The sequence below is a fragment of the Petaurus breviceps genome, unplaced genomic scaffold, assembly GCF_028583685.1.
Source record: "Petaurus breviceps papuanus isolate PSGF00001 unplaced genomic scaffold, PetGlider_PUasm1.0 38, whole genome shotgun sequence".
Lineage (NCBI taxonomy): Eukaryota > Metazoa > Chordata > Mammalia > Diprotodontia > Petauridae > Petaurus > Petaurus breviceps.
The window spans coordinates 95362443-95376403 of NW_027186304.1; the positions used below are offsets into that span (position 1 = coordinate 95362443).

The window sequence follows — 13961 nt, forward strand, 5'->3', positions numbered from 1 at the left end:
GCCTGTGTCATTTCTGTCTCTGTACCCCTAGTGCTTTGCACACAATAGGTGCTCAGCAAATTGTTGAATTGAATCTACCCTCTCCGTTTTATATGAGTCACCCTCAGCAGCACTCAAACATTCATTGCTTTCTTCCCTGAACTGTAATTGTTGGGACTGTAGGAAGGAAGTCGTAAGGAATTTGCAAGGAAAGCTTCTTACAAGGCTCCGGGGATGAGTCAAGGAACATAGCTGGGTTTCAGCAGGCTCTGGTGTTTACGACGCCCAATCCTCATTTGCTAGCTCAGTCTCACCCACTTTCACTTTTTCGTTCCCGGAGCGCTCTGGCTCTGAGCAGAAATCCAGGTCCGGGTTTTCTCTCTGCCTTCTTTTCCTACCGGCAGAATGCTGCCTGTAAACATGTGTGGCTCAGTGAAAGAGGCGGCCCGCGATTGGTCGAGCCGCTCCAGGCCTCCACTCACTACATACACATCCGAGCTGTCAGTTACTTTTACAGTGTGCGCTAGATTTTGGCGCCACAGCTGGGAGTGAGGCTTTTGTTCCATAACAAAAACAGGAGCCAGCCCAGCCTAGGGAGGGAGGGAAGCATAAAGGAATGCACATGGAGAATGTTTGTGACCTGTCATTAGCGGTGGCTTTCTCTGCTTCTAAATGCTTATATTCAAAACAATGTAGCAAATTATGTTTGCATCAGCAACAACCCTGTTCTAGCCACAAAGGTGACTATTAGGCACCAGGCGCTAATAAATGGTTTATTACTTCAGGTGGAAATGTGCGTGATTTGTAACCAGCTGAGTACTTTCCAGGGTCCGCTTCTCAGCTGTCAAAGAATTTCTCCTTTCCCTATTAAACAGAAAAGGTTGTCTTTAGGGCTCTGGAACAAGTTTAACGATGGATTCCTTTAGGGAGGGGTACTTGACATTAAATGTTATGTTCTATTTAAACTGGTTTAGTGGGTCCTCCTATTTAATTAGACATATTTTCCACTTTTACATCAACACAGATATCAACCTGCTTCGAGAAAATTCAGCATATTAAAATCTGCATTTACAAAACATGAAGTAGGGGGGTGGCTAGGTGGTGCAGTGAATAGAGTATGGGCCCTGGAGTCAGGAGGACCTGAGTTCAAATCCAGCCTCAAACACTTAACACAAAAAACTAGCTTTGTGACCTTGGGCAAGTCACTCAACCCCAGTTGCTCTACCTTCCCCCTCCAAAAATAAAAAACAAACAAACCAAACATGAGGTGGTGTGTAGGGCAATTAGTGTTGGATTTGGAGTCGGAGGACTTGGGTTCAAATCCTGCCACTATTGCTGACCAACCAGATGACAAGTAACCAGCTCTCTGGGCCTCAGTTTTCCAATCTATAAAATTAGGTGTTTGGCCTAGATGACCTCTAAGGTCATTTCCAGCACTTAATCCTGGCAGTGAGGGGCAACAGTGGATAAAATGCTAAACTTGGAATCAGTAAGAATTATTATTATTCCTACAACATTCTAGATGTGGTCACCAGAGTAGCTACAAGCAGGACAACCCTCTTCCCCTCTGCTGGACATGCTATAAATATTTCAAAAGGACTGACTTTACTGATACAGGTCTTCTCACCAGTAGCATAGACTATAATCACTCCAGACAGTTTTACAAACTGCTATGGCAAAAACAGACAAACAAAATAGAAAAGTAACCAACCCCCCCAAAGTCCCCCTCTCCCCAAATCCCATTGGAGCCAACTTGGAGTTTAGCTAGGTTAGTCCTTGGAGATCAGAAACAGTCCCTATACCCATATTTCTTAGGGGCAGGTTTTGATAGAGCAGTGTGACGGTGAAAATTCCCATTAAGAAGGCTAGGGAACAGTTCAGAAAGGTAAGGGAACATTGTAAGTCAAAGGTACCTACGTCCCAATTTTGCTGAGGGCCTGCTCTTTAAATAGAACAACTTTCTAAAGCATTTAAAGTCTGAGTTGATTGACAAAAAAAAATCTTTTATACATTTTATACATCTCAGAAGCACATCAATTGCCTACAGTTAGGTACACATATTATATATAATATCCCCTCAGATGGTAAATTCTTCAACAAAACAACAACAAAACTCACGTGTCATTTTTTCATATTTCTATAAGGTTCCATAGCTACCACATTTGGCCTATAGATTGTGGTGAAACACTGATGGTTTTGAACTCTCTTCTCTCTCCATTTCATATACACACTTATAGACATAGAAACTCACCCATCTACTGTTTTACCTGTTAAAGCATTTTCTGCCTATCAGGAATGGTATGCTGAATATTGTTCTAAGGGAACATATAGAATGAGACACATCTTTGCCCTTAGGGAATTTTTTTTTAAAGCAGGTCTCTTGTCATCTCAGAGAAGAGAACTGAGATCAACTGTGGTGCCTGCCCATAGTAGTTGCTTAATGTTAATTGAATTATTCCTATTTTACAGATGAAGAAACTGAGATTAAGTGACATGTTCCACAGCTATGCAACTAGTGATGGTGTGTACATATGTGTATTTTGGATTGGGGTATATGCCATGGAACATTGAGCCTATGCACTGGCAACTCCCAGAAAAATAATTCAGTGCAAAGAAATTCCCTTCCTGCTCACTGAGGAGGAAGAAATGATGATTCAATGAATCTTTAAAAGGAACCCACCCTCTGCCATACTCTTCTCTTCCTATCTGCCAAGCATAGCAGGAGTCTTCAAGCATTTCCTTGAAGGGGTGGAGGTGGGACTGGTTCCCTTCTCCCACTCTGGCAGAAATAGCAGACTTTGCGTACATGGCAACTTAAGCATTCATTTGGGCTTAGGTTTGCCTGAGCCTGTCCTTTGACCCCTGGCTACTTCTTTTTTTAAAAACTTCTTTTCTGGGTTTAGGTGGTTGAACAATGATCTTGAGATGGATATGTCCAGTTTCAGAGGCAACTTCATGAATTCAAGAGATCTAGAGATCCTGCCCTTGGTAAGTGTTGACTAGTAGAAGGGGCAGTTTATGCATCATGAATCACTAACAAGGAGAATGAGTTCAGCCCTGGCTTGGATTTCCAGACGAGATGGCCCTGGAAGAAATTGTTTGGACAGTGCAGAGCTGAGATGAAATGTAAAGAGCTAATTCCAGTGACCTGCAAACTATATCATATATTGATGTTTTAAGTATCAGTGTTCCAGGAGAGTATAACAGTAGTTATAAGTTATTACTGATTCTTCTTTAAGTTTTTCTGTCAATGTGTGCTTATAGGTCTTGTATGTATTAAATCTTTATTTTGACTATAGGAAATCAACAACTGCTGTATTGACCCCTGCAGGCCCTGGATACTCAAGAACAGATACCATGGATATCTTCAGTACCTAAAAAGGTTTCATCATTCCCTGGAGATGTCATTCCTGGTTGCTGTGTGGGTTGTCAAAGAAGAGTGACTCTTTTTTTGCAGACAAACATTAACCAACTAGGAAAGTTTCCAGAATAGAACTAAAATGCTTTTTTTGAAAGTTACTGAAATATCAAGCAGGAATGTTAAATGCACCTTTTTCTGACCATAATGAGATAAAAATTACATTCGATAAAAGACCTTTGACATATAGATGAAAATTAATGGAAACTAAATAATTAATTCTAAAGAATGAATGGATCAAAGATCATAGAAATAATAAATAGTTTCACTAAAGGTAATGACAACAATACCAAAATTTGTGGGATGCAACCAAAGTAGAACTTAAAGGAAATTTTATATCTCTGAATACTTACATCAATAAAGGAAAGAGCAGATCAGTGAATTAGGCATACAAATAAAAAAAACAACAACAATTTTAAAAAACCCAATTAAACACCAAAATAAAAATCCTGAAAAATCAAAGGAGAGATTAATAAAATTTGAAAGTAAATAAAAGCAGGAACGGGTTTTATGGGGGGGAAAATGATAAACCATTGGCAATTTTAATTTTAAAAAAGAAAGAAACCAAATGACCAGTATCAAGAACAAAAAGGATGAATGCATAACCAATGAATATGAAATAAAAGCAATATTAGGAGCAATTTTGCTCAACTATATGCCAATAAAACTGACAATCTAAGTGAAATAGATGAATATTTACAAAAATATAAATTGCCTAGGTTACCAGAAGAAGAAATAAAATGCTCAACCCTATCTGAGAAAAGGAAATTGAATAAAACATAAATGAACTCCCTAAGGAAAAAAACAAACCCAGAGCCAGGTGGATTTACAAGTGAATTCCAACAAACATTTAAAGAATAATTAATTCCAATACTATATAAATAATTTGAAAAAAATAGGTAAAGAAGGAGTCCTGGGGCAGTGAGTTGGTGCAGTGAATAGAGCACCAGACCTGGAGTCAGGAGGATCTGAGTTCAAATCCGACCTCAGACACTTGACACACTTACCAGCCATGAGACTTTGGGCAAGTCACTTAACCCCAATTGCCCTCCAAAAAGCAAAAAAAAAAAGGAGTCCTACCAAATTCTTTATATGACACAAATATAGTTTTCATACAAAAAACTAGGGAGAGCAAAAATAGAGAAAGTTATAGACTAATTTCCTAATGAATATCAATGCAAAAAAATTAAAATAATAATGGGGAGTATACAACAATATATCACAAAAATCATAAACAATAACAAGGCTGAATTTATACCAGAAAGGCAGGGTTGGTTCAATATTAGGAAACTGTTGAGTATAACTAACATCAATAACAAAAAGGACAAAAAATCAAATGATTATCCCAAAAGATGAAGAAAAAGCTTTTGGCAAAATACAGCACTCATTCCTATTAAAAACACTAGAAAGCATAATGAATACATGGAATTTCTTTTAAAATAACTAGTACATATCTAAAACAAAGAGCAAGTGTTATTTGTAAGGGGGACAAACTAGGAGCCTTTCCAATAAGATTGAAGTGAAGCAAGGATATCCATTATCACTATTCAATATTGTATTAGAAATGCTAGCTATAGCAATATGACAAAGAAAAAGAAATGACAAGAATGAGCATAGGCAATTTGAAAACAAAATTTTCACTTTTCTGCAAATATATGATAAGTATAGGTAGATATAAGAAAACCCTAGAGACTCAACTAAAAAAACTAGTTGATATAAAATAAATCCACACAAATGATCAGCATTTCTATAGATTATCAATAAAACATATCAGGAAGAGAAAGAGACATCCCATTTAAAAGAATTGCCAAGACATACATAGGAACTATATGAACATAGTAACAAAATATTTTTCACATGAAGACAGATCGAAACTAGAGAAATATTAATTACTCTTGGGTAGGCCAACCCAATATAATAAAAATGATGATGTTGCCTAAATTATTTATTCAGTGCTACACTGGTAAAATTATCAAAGAACTACTTTATAAAGCTAGGAAAAAATAATGACAAAATTCGTCTTGAAGAAACAAAAGATAAAAAATATCAAGAGAATCAATAGGAAAAAAAGTGAAGGAAGGTGGCCTAGCAGTTTCAGGTCTTAAACTATACTATAAAATTATAAACATAAAAACAGTTTTGTACCAGGTAAGAAACAGATGAGTCAATCAATGAAACAAATGAGACATATATTTTGTTGTTGTTGTTGAGTAGTTTTTAGTCATGTCCAACTCTTTGTGACACAATTTAGGGTTTTCTTGGCAAAGATACTGGAATGGTTTGCCATTTCCTTCTCCAGCTCATTTTACAGATGAGGAGCTGAGGCAAAAAGGGTTAAGTGACTTGCCCAGGATCACACAGCTAATACAATATTGAATAGTTATAATAGATATCCTTGCTTCACTTCAATCTTATTGGAAAGGCTCCTAATTTGTACGCATTACAAATAACACTTGCTCTTTATTTTAGATATATACTAGTTATTTTAAAAGAAATTCCATGTATTCATTATGCTTTCCAGTGTTTTTAATAGGAATGAGTGCTGTATTTTGTAAGTATCTGAGGCCATAGTTGAATTCGGGTCCTTCTGACTCTAGGCCTAGCACTCTATCCACTGTGTACTTCAATGCTGAGGCATGCGGTATATAGAAGCAAATGAGTGCAGTAACCCCAACCAAAAGATCTCAGGTATTATGGTAAGAACACGTTTTTTGACAAAAACTGTTGGGAAAATTGGAAAATAGACCACTATTTCTCACTGTATTTCAAGAAAAACTCAAAATAGCTATATGATTTAAACACAGAGGGAGATATCATAAGCAGATTAGGAAAGCATGGTGTAAAGCCAATCACAAACAGCTCTCCTAAGGACTGCTGCTGTGAATAATTTTAAGGGTCTAATCACATAGTATAATGAACTCTCTATTTCTAAAGCATAATATTCAAGAAACTAAAGCATAACATTCACAATAACATAACGACTTATTACTAAGGTGATCAAATGGTCTTTAACGAAACATATCATTCAGTATATCTTTTTTTTTTAAATTAATTTGTTTGTTTACTTTTAGTTTACTGGATTCAATTCTACAATTCCTTGAGTTTCACATTTTGTCCCCCTCTCTCCCCTCCTCCCCCCCATGGCATCATATAGTCAAGTATAGGATCTGTAAATACTTTCACATTATACATTAGTCAGGTTATAAAGACGGATTGTATCAGATGAAATGAAAAATGGTAAAGAGGACATAAAACCAAACAAGAAAAGGAAAAAGATCAGGTATTTTGCTTCCATCTGGGTATAAACAGTTCTTTCTAGTTCTTTCTCTGGATGCACACATATCTCTCCATCGTGAGTCTTTTGGGATTGACTTATATCCCTGCATTGCTGAGAAGAGTCCAGTCTATCAAAGCTGGTCATCACACATACGTTGCATCTGTAATTGTGTACAAATTCTTTCTGGTTCTACTCTTCTCACTCAGCATCAGTTTGTATAAGCCTCTCCAAGTAGATATGAAGTCCATCTGCTCCTTGTTTCTTATAGCACAATAGTATTCCATAACATGCATATACCATATAGTCATTCCCCAATTAATGGGCACCCCTTTAATTTCCAATTCTTTGCCACCACAAAAAGAGCTGCTATAAACATTTTTGTATATATGGGTCTTCCTCCCACTTCTATGATCTCTTTGGGATATAACCCTAGGAGTGGTATTGCTGGATCAAAGGATATGAAAGTATTTATAGCCCTTTGGGCATAATTCCAGATTGCTCTCCAGAAAGGCTGGATCAGTTCACAACTCCACCAGCAATGCATTAATGTTCCAATTTGCCCACATCCTCTCCAGCATTTGTCATTTTCCTGTTTTGTCATCTTAGCCAATCTGACTGGTGAGATGTAGTACCTCAGAGTTGTTTTGATTTGCATTTCTCTAATCAATAGTAATTTAGAGCATTTCTTCATGTGCTTATAAATATCTTTAATTTCTTTCTCTGAAAATTGCCTGTTCATATCCTTTGACCATTTATCAATTGGGGAATGACTTGTTTTCTTATAAATTTGACTCAATTGTCTGTATAGTTTAGAAATGAGTCCTTTGTCAGAGACATAGGTTGTAAAGATTCTTTCCCAATTTCCCACCTCCCTCTTAATCTTAGTTACATTGGCTTTGTTTGTACAGAAGCTTTTCAATTTCATGTAGTCAAAATTATCCATTTTATATTTTATAATGTTCTCTAATTCTTGTTTAGTCATAAAGTCTTTCTCTCTCTACAAATATGACAGGTAAACTATTCCTTGTTCTCTGAGACTGCTTACAGTATCAACCTTTATACCTAGATCATGCACCCATTTAGACTTGATTTTGGTATATGGTGTTAGATAATGGTCTATGCCCAGTTTCTGCCATACTATATTCCAGTTTTCCGAGCAGTTTTTTTTTTCAAATAGTGAGTTCTTATCCCAAAAACTAGGGTCTTGAGGTTTATCAAACAATAGATTACTATTGTTGTTGACTTCTGAATCTAGTGTGCCTAATCTATTCCATTGATCCACTCATCTATTCCTCAGCCAGTACCAAGTAGTTTTGATGACTGCTGCTTTATAATACAGATTGAAATCTGGTAGAGCTAGTCCACCTTCCCTAGCATTTCTTTTCATTAATTCCCTTGATATTCTGTTCTGTTTATTCTTCCAAATGAATTTTGTTACTATTTTTCTTGTTCTATGAAGTAGTTTTCTGGTAAATTAATTGTTATGGCACTAAATATATAATTTAATTTAGGTAAAATTGTCATTTTTATTATATTAGCTCGACCCAGCCACAAGCAATTGATATTTTTCCAATTAGTTAGATCTGACTTTATTTGTGTGAAAAGTGTTTTGTAGTTGTGGTCATATAGGTCCTGGTTTGTTTTGGCAGGTAGATTCCCAAATATTTTATAATGTCTACAGTAACTTTAAATGGGATTTCTTTTTCTATCTCTTGCTGTTGAATTTCATTGGAAATATATAGGAATGCCGAGGATTTATGTGGGTTTATTTTATATCCTGCAACTTCGCCAAATTTATTTATTGTCTCAAGTAGTTTTTTACTTGATTCTCTAGGATTCTCTAAGTATATCATCATATCATCTGCAAAGAGTGATAGCTTGGTCTCTTTGCCTAATTTGATTCCTTTGATTTCTTTTTCTTCTCTAATTGCTACTGCTAACATTTCTAGTACAAGATTGAATAAGAGGTGATACATTCAGTATATCTTATACTTATATTTAAGAGGTAGCAGAAAATACAAAACCATTCACCCCTAGGTCACGGTAAGTTACAATATCATCAGTCAATACAGAGTATCCAAATAAAGCTTTCATTCATCATGACTGGGGCTGGCTTCCCAACCCCTCATCTCCTTCTGCACAGGAGGCTGCTCCCAACTTTGCCTGGATTCACATGTAGGCAGCTTTCTGTTCCTGTTCCATATCTCAGCTCACATAGACTGCTCCACTACAAGCTCTTCACAGTTTCTGTTTCTGGGAAAGCAAAGCTTAACAAGGCTACAATATTTACATACATTACTGGGTGCTATCATCTCAGTTCACTTTCTGTCTGAGAAACCAATACAGAACAATAGACACAACTTCTGTCTGAGAAATCAACACAGACCAACAGATAGAGTGCTGACATCACAAACATTCTCCCTCTCAGTTCTGCCTGCTCCCAGCTCTGCTCTTGCTTTTATCTTCTCCTTCCTGTTCTACCTTTTTTTCAAGCTCCTCCCACCATGGGCTCCCACGTGATTACATGCAGCCTATAAGGGGCAGGTGAGATCTTCAAATTCCTTTAGGGCTATTAAGGGTAGTACAATAAGGGTATACTGCTTCCAATCAAAAACTTGATACAATCAAAGGGGAGGCTCAAAGACACTTGAATAGCTAAAACAAGCAAAGAACTACTTTGCTTGCCATTGCACATGGGAGAATTTAACTCTCAAATATATGGATGGGAAAAGAGGTCATAACCAAAACAAAAGATAGAAAGGCTCACAATAGGTAGAATGCAAAATTTTGATTTTTTTAACTTAAAAAAAGTTTTTGCACAAACAAAACCAATATAGTCAAAATTAGAAGAAAATCAGGAAACTGGGAGAAAAAATTTTGCATCAAGTATCTTTGATTTCTTTTTTTTTTAAAGCAATTGGGGTTAAGTAACTTGCTCAAGGTTACACAGCCAGTTATTTCTGAGTGTAGTGCTAAGTATCAGAACCTGGATTTGATCCCAGGTCATCCCAACTCTGGGGCCGGTGCTCTTATTCACTGAGCTACCTGGCCACCCCTAAAGGTCTTATTTCTTAAATTTGGGGAGATGAGCCAATTTTAGCCAATAAGGGTCATTCCCCAATTGATAAATGGTCAAAGGATATGCAATGGCAGAAGAAATCAAAGCTCTAATCAAGTCTAGTTAACAAGTATTTATTGAGTACCTAGCACTGTGCTAAGCCCTGGGGATACAATAGCAAAGTTCACCTTTCTGCCCCCCACCCCCAAAAACAACTGGAGCTTATGTCAATTAACTTTGTTTACAAAGAGATATTTACTTTGAAGATATAGCAAAAACAAAGTATAAAATATTCTCTCCCCCCAAACATATATATGTTGGGAATATATGCTTAGCTAAATTCTTATATAACATTGGCCCCAACAAGTTCACATCCAGATGTTGTATAACTGCCAGTGTAGTCTTTGCTTTGGCATCCAATGGGCTACATCCCAAAGTTCACTCTCAAAGGTCATTCCTTGCTCTTCAAGACATCACAGCTGGCTACAAACCTATACTCTGCAGTGCTGAGATGCCAGGGCACCTTCATGACCAAAAAGCAACAAACATGGAAGCCAGTCCTGTTTCTTGGGCCCACTTGGTCTCAATGGGGAAAAGGCCCCAAAGCTCTCCCCAGACTCCCTCACCCAACCCTTGGACAGTCAAAGAAAACAAAGAGATGATGCTGAGGTTGGCTCAGACCATTCTGAGGATCCCACCAGTTATGGCTATCAGTCAACCAAAAAGGCTCTTGCTAACCACATGATTGGCAGACCTCAAGACCAGGATGTCTATAAATGCTCCTTGATCTCTCCAAGGTACTTCCAAGACAAGTCATTGTGATTCCGAGAAACAGGCTTCTCTGTGGGGATGGTGCATCAACTGAGCAATACTTTGCATGTGTGCCACATCCCCATTACACTAGCTTTCTTCATGCATTGAAAGACTCTCATTTGGAAGAAAGTTTAGACTTTCTTGTTTGTTTTTAGAAGGCAAAATATGGGACAATGGATAGGTTTGGCACAGAAGCAGATTTTAACTCAATATGCAGAGAACCTCTCACAATTATAGCTTATTCAAGAGAAATGTGCTACCTTATGAAGCAGTGAGATTCCAATCAGAGGAAATCTTCACATAGAACACCTGCAGGGCCAACTTTTAAAGGCTCCTATTCAGATATGGGTTGGATCAGAGGATGTCTGAGGTCTCTTCCAAATCTGACATTTTATGAATGTCTGGTGTATGACTACAAGACTGCCTTTTAAAGGATTTTATATTCAAAGAAGCAACTGAAGGTAAAGGTAGGAGAAGCAAAGGAGGAGCATATGTATCCCAGCCTTGAGAAGATCATGAGTCCCAACCTGGCTTGGAGAACCTGAGTTCAAAATAAGTTTAGAAGACTTTGGTTCCTTTCAGTCTGGGACTGAGCAATTTAAAACACACACACACACACACACACACACACACACACACACACACACACCCCTAATTATCCTGCCTGGTTGCATTATTTCTGAATTTTCATGTTTTCTGTTCTATTATAAATAAACTCTAAGAAATATACAATTGCCATCTGGAGTGTATGGAAACAGGGACTAGAAAGCAAAGATCTGAGTAGGTGTTGAAAAAGGGTGCCTAGTTATGGTGACGGGACAAAGAAAGGAGGATCAGTAATTAAGGCTCCAGTGCAACAGATCTCTGTACCTAAAGAGTCAAGCTGATTCCTGGAATAGAAATACTCAGAAGGCTCAGTGCCCTGAATTTAGGCTCATTGATCAGGGAGGTTTAATAATAAGTGAAAGATGAATGCCCTGAGTACCAAAGACAAGGTTTCTTGGACTCATTCAAAAAGAAGCTGGAGATCCTAGAAGCTAATTACAGGTCAGTGAGACCCAAGAACTATAGTTGATTCCTTCTAGCTAAAGTGTTACTTATTTTTTCCATCCTCCCATATTCTCTTTCCCTTTTGGTGGCACATAGTGAAGATGATGCATGAGAGTCAGCAGACCTTCCTATACTGTTCTGTAGGATTTATTTTTCCAGAATCATAAACAATTTCCTTATTTTTCCTACCACATTCAGGTACATAGTCAATATCAAGAATAAGACATCTCACTGTTCTCCATTATGGTTGGGAATTGAGTGTAACATTAGTTGAAAAAAAATAGAGTGAACAGAGTCTTAGAAACTCACTAGGGAAAGAGCAGGACCATTGAAAAAGGTAGTTTTGAGAAAAGTATATGGGACTTTAAAAGAGGCCTTCAATATGATACACCTATGGAGTAGATTTGGATTTACCAGGCACAAACATAGGACTAAGAATTATGTAGTTCAGAACCACAGTCATGGATTGGTTTTTAGAAACTTGTGATGCAGAAATGGTCTTATTAAGACCATTAAGTAAATCAGTAGGTGAGTTCTGAAAAAAAAATCATTTCTGGTACAATCAAGGAATTTTTATGTTATTTTTTTTTCAGTTGTCTTTCCACAGGCAAGCTGGGAAAGCTCTGGAAAAATTAGAAAGTGGACCAAGTTTTCCTTGGTGCCTCTCCACTGTCGTTCTCTCCACTTCCCAGTGCCATTTTGTTGTTTCAGATATCAAATAGTGTCATAATGTTGTCTTCTTGGTTACCAAAACGCCTCACTATAGAGATCCTCTTAGGTCTGTCATTCCCAGACTATAGCTGTCAGTCAGTCAGTCTTACTGTTACACTTACTGTGTGCCAGGTACTGTGGGTTTGGTTGTTTTGTTTTGTTTTGTAGGAGGGAAGTCAAAGGCAATTAGGGTTAGGTGACTTGCTGAAGGTCACACAACTAGTAAGTGTCAAGTGTCTGAGGCTGGATTTGAACTCAGGTACTCCTGACTCCAGGGTCAGTGCTCTATTCACTGTGCCAACTAGTTGCCTCACACTGTGTTGTTTTGAAATTATCTTTTGCTCTATTATAACACTTCTACATAAAAATTCCCATTTCCTCAGTCCTGTGGACTTATAGAAAGCATTCTGATTTGAGAGGACTTGGATTTTAATCCTTGCTTGGCTACTTATACATATACAATCTCAAACAATTCACTTAATTCTCCAGGTCTCCAGTTTGATCATGTCTAAAATGGAGAAGTTGAAGATTTCTAAGGCCCCTTTTAGCCCTAGATACCACCATATGGCTCTCTCCTCAGATTGTAGATTGATGTTAAGAAGAAAGCGATCTCAAAGCAACAACTAACATTTTCAACTGGGCTACGTCCAACCTGAGGGGTGACCTGGTGGGGATGACTGGGAAGGAGATAGAGGACACCAAAAGAAGGAACTATTGGGCAGCATAGGGGAGGTCCATTGCTGTGGAAGTGGAGCTGGGCAGAAGAGGAAATTTTCCAATGCTACCAGGGGAAAGAGCTACACAGGAGAGCAGCTGGATGGGTTACCCTAGGAAAGAATGTCAGCACCCTCTAAATTATCTTTCCTAGGACAAGCCTTGATAGCCTCACCCAAATTATAAATTTTAGTGATATAATTAAGCTAGTACATATCAATGTGTGGTTACATTAAAAAAAAAACCCACACAAAGCATCAATTGTTCCAGGAATCTTTATCTTTTAAAGGGGTCTTTCATGAGTCCACGGGAATGAACCTTTACTGGTAGAATTTCAGGCAGCAAAGCATCCTGGCAACAGAAATCTTTTTAGGCAGGGGTGTTTTGCAAGAGTCATTCAAATCACACCACCTAGACAATCGCTTTCTCCACCCATAGATAAGGTCGTAGCTCTGTGAACAATGCAAGGTTATAGATTTCCATCTCTTTTTCACATGGCAACTTTCCCCATCATGGTTTTGATGTATCACAGATTGGCAAAAGAAATTAAATGGGAATTTTGGGGGAGGTTTGTGGAAGCCATAGATGATACATGAAGGCCAGCAGACGACAAAGCAAAAGTTTAGAAATTCAGAAAATATACAACAACAACATATTTTATCATTAATACTATAATAATTCAGACTTCTTCTCTGGTAGGAATGGAGGGTCAAAAAGTTTTTACACAGGGGAGCCACACTCCCAACCCCTCTGTGATGCAGAAGGAATAACTGTACTGGGTGATAAGGAGGGATGAGTAACTTTCAAGACCCACATCATCAGATTTGGCAATTGAGAAGTCATTGGTAACTTTAGAAAGAACAATTTTAGCAGAGTGATGAGGTCAAAAGTCAGGTTTCCAATGGTAGAGAAAGAAATGACTGAAATCCCATGAAATCTTT

General features: G+C 37.7%; 1 long non-coding RNA gene across 1 annotated transcript in view; it reads left to right on the forward strand.

Annotated features, from left to right (window-relative positions):
* Positions 1-4046, forward strand: part of LOC138170193 (uncharacterized) — a 6536-nt gene extending 2490 nt beyond the window's left edge. The window contains exons 2-3 of the long non-coding RNA XR_011170560.1: positions 2883-2967; positions 3279-4046. This is a non-coding gene — a long non-coding RNA (uncharacterized lncRNA). The remainder of the gene's footprint in view (positions 1-2882; positions 2968-3278) is intronic.
* The last annotated feature ends 9915 nt before the right edge of the window (positions 4047-13961 follow it).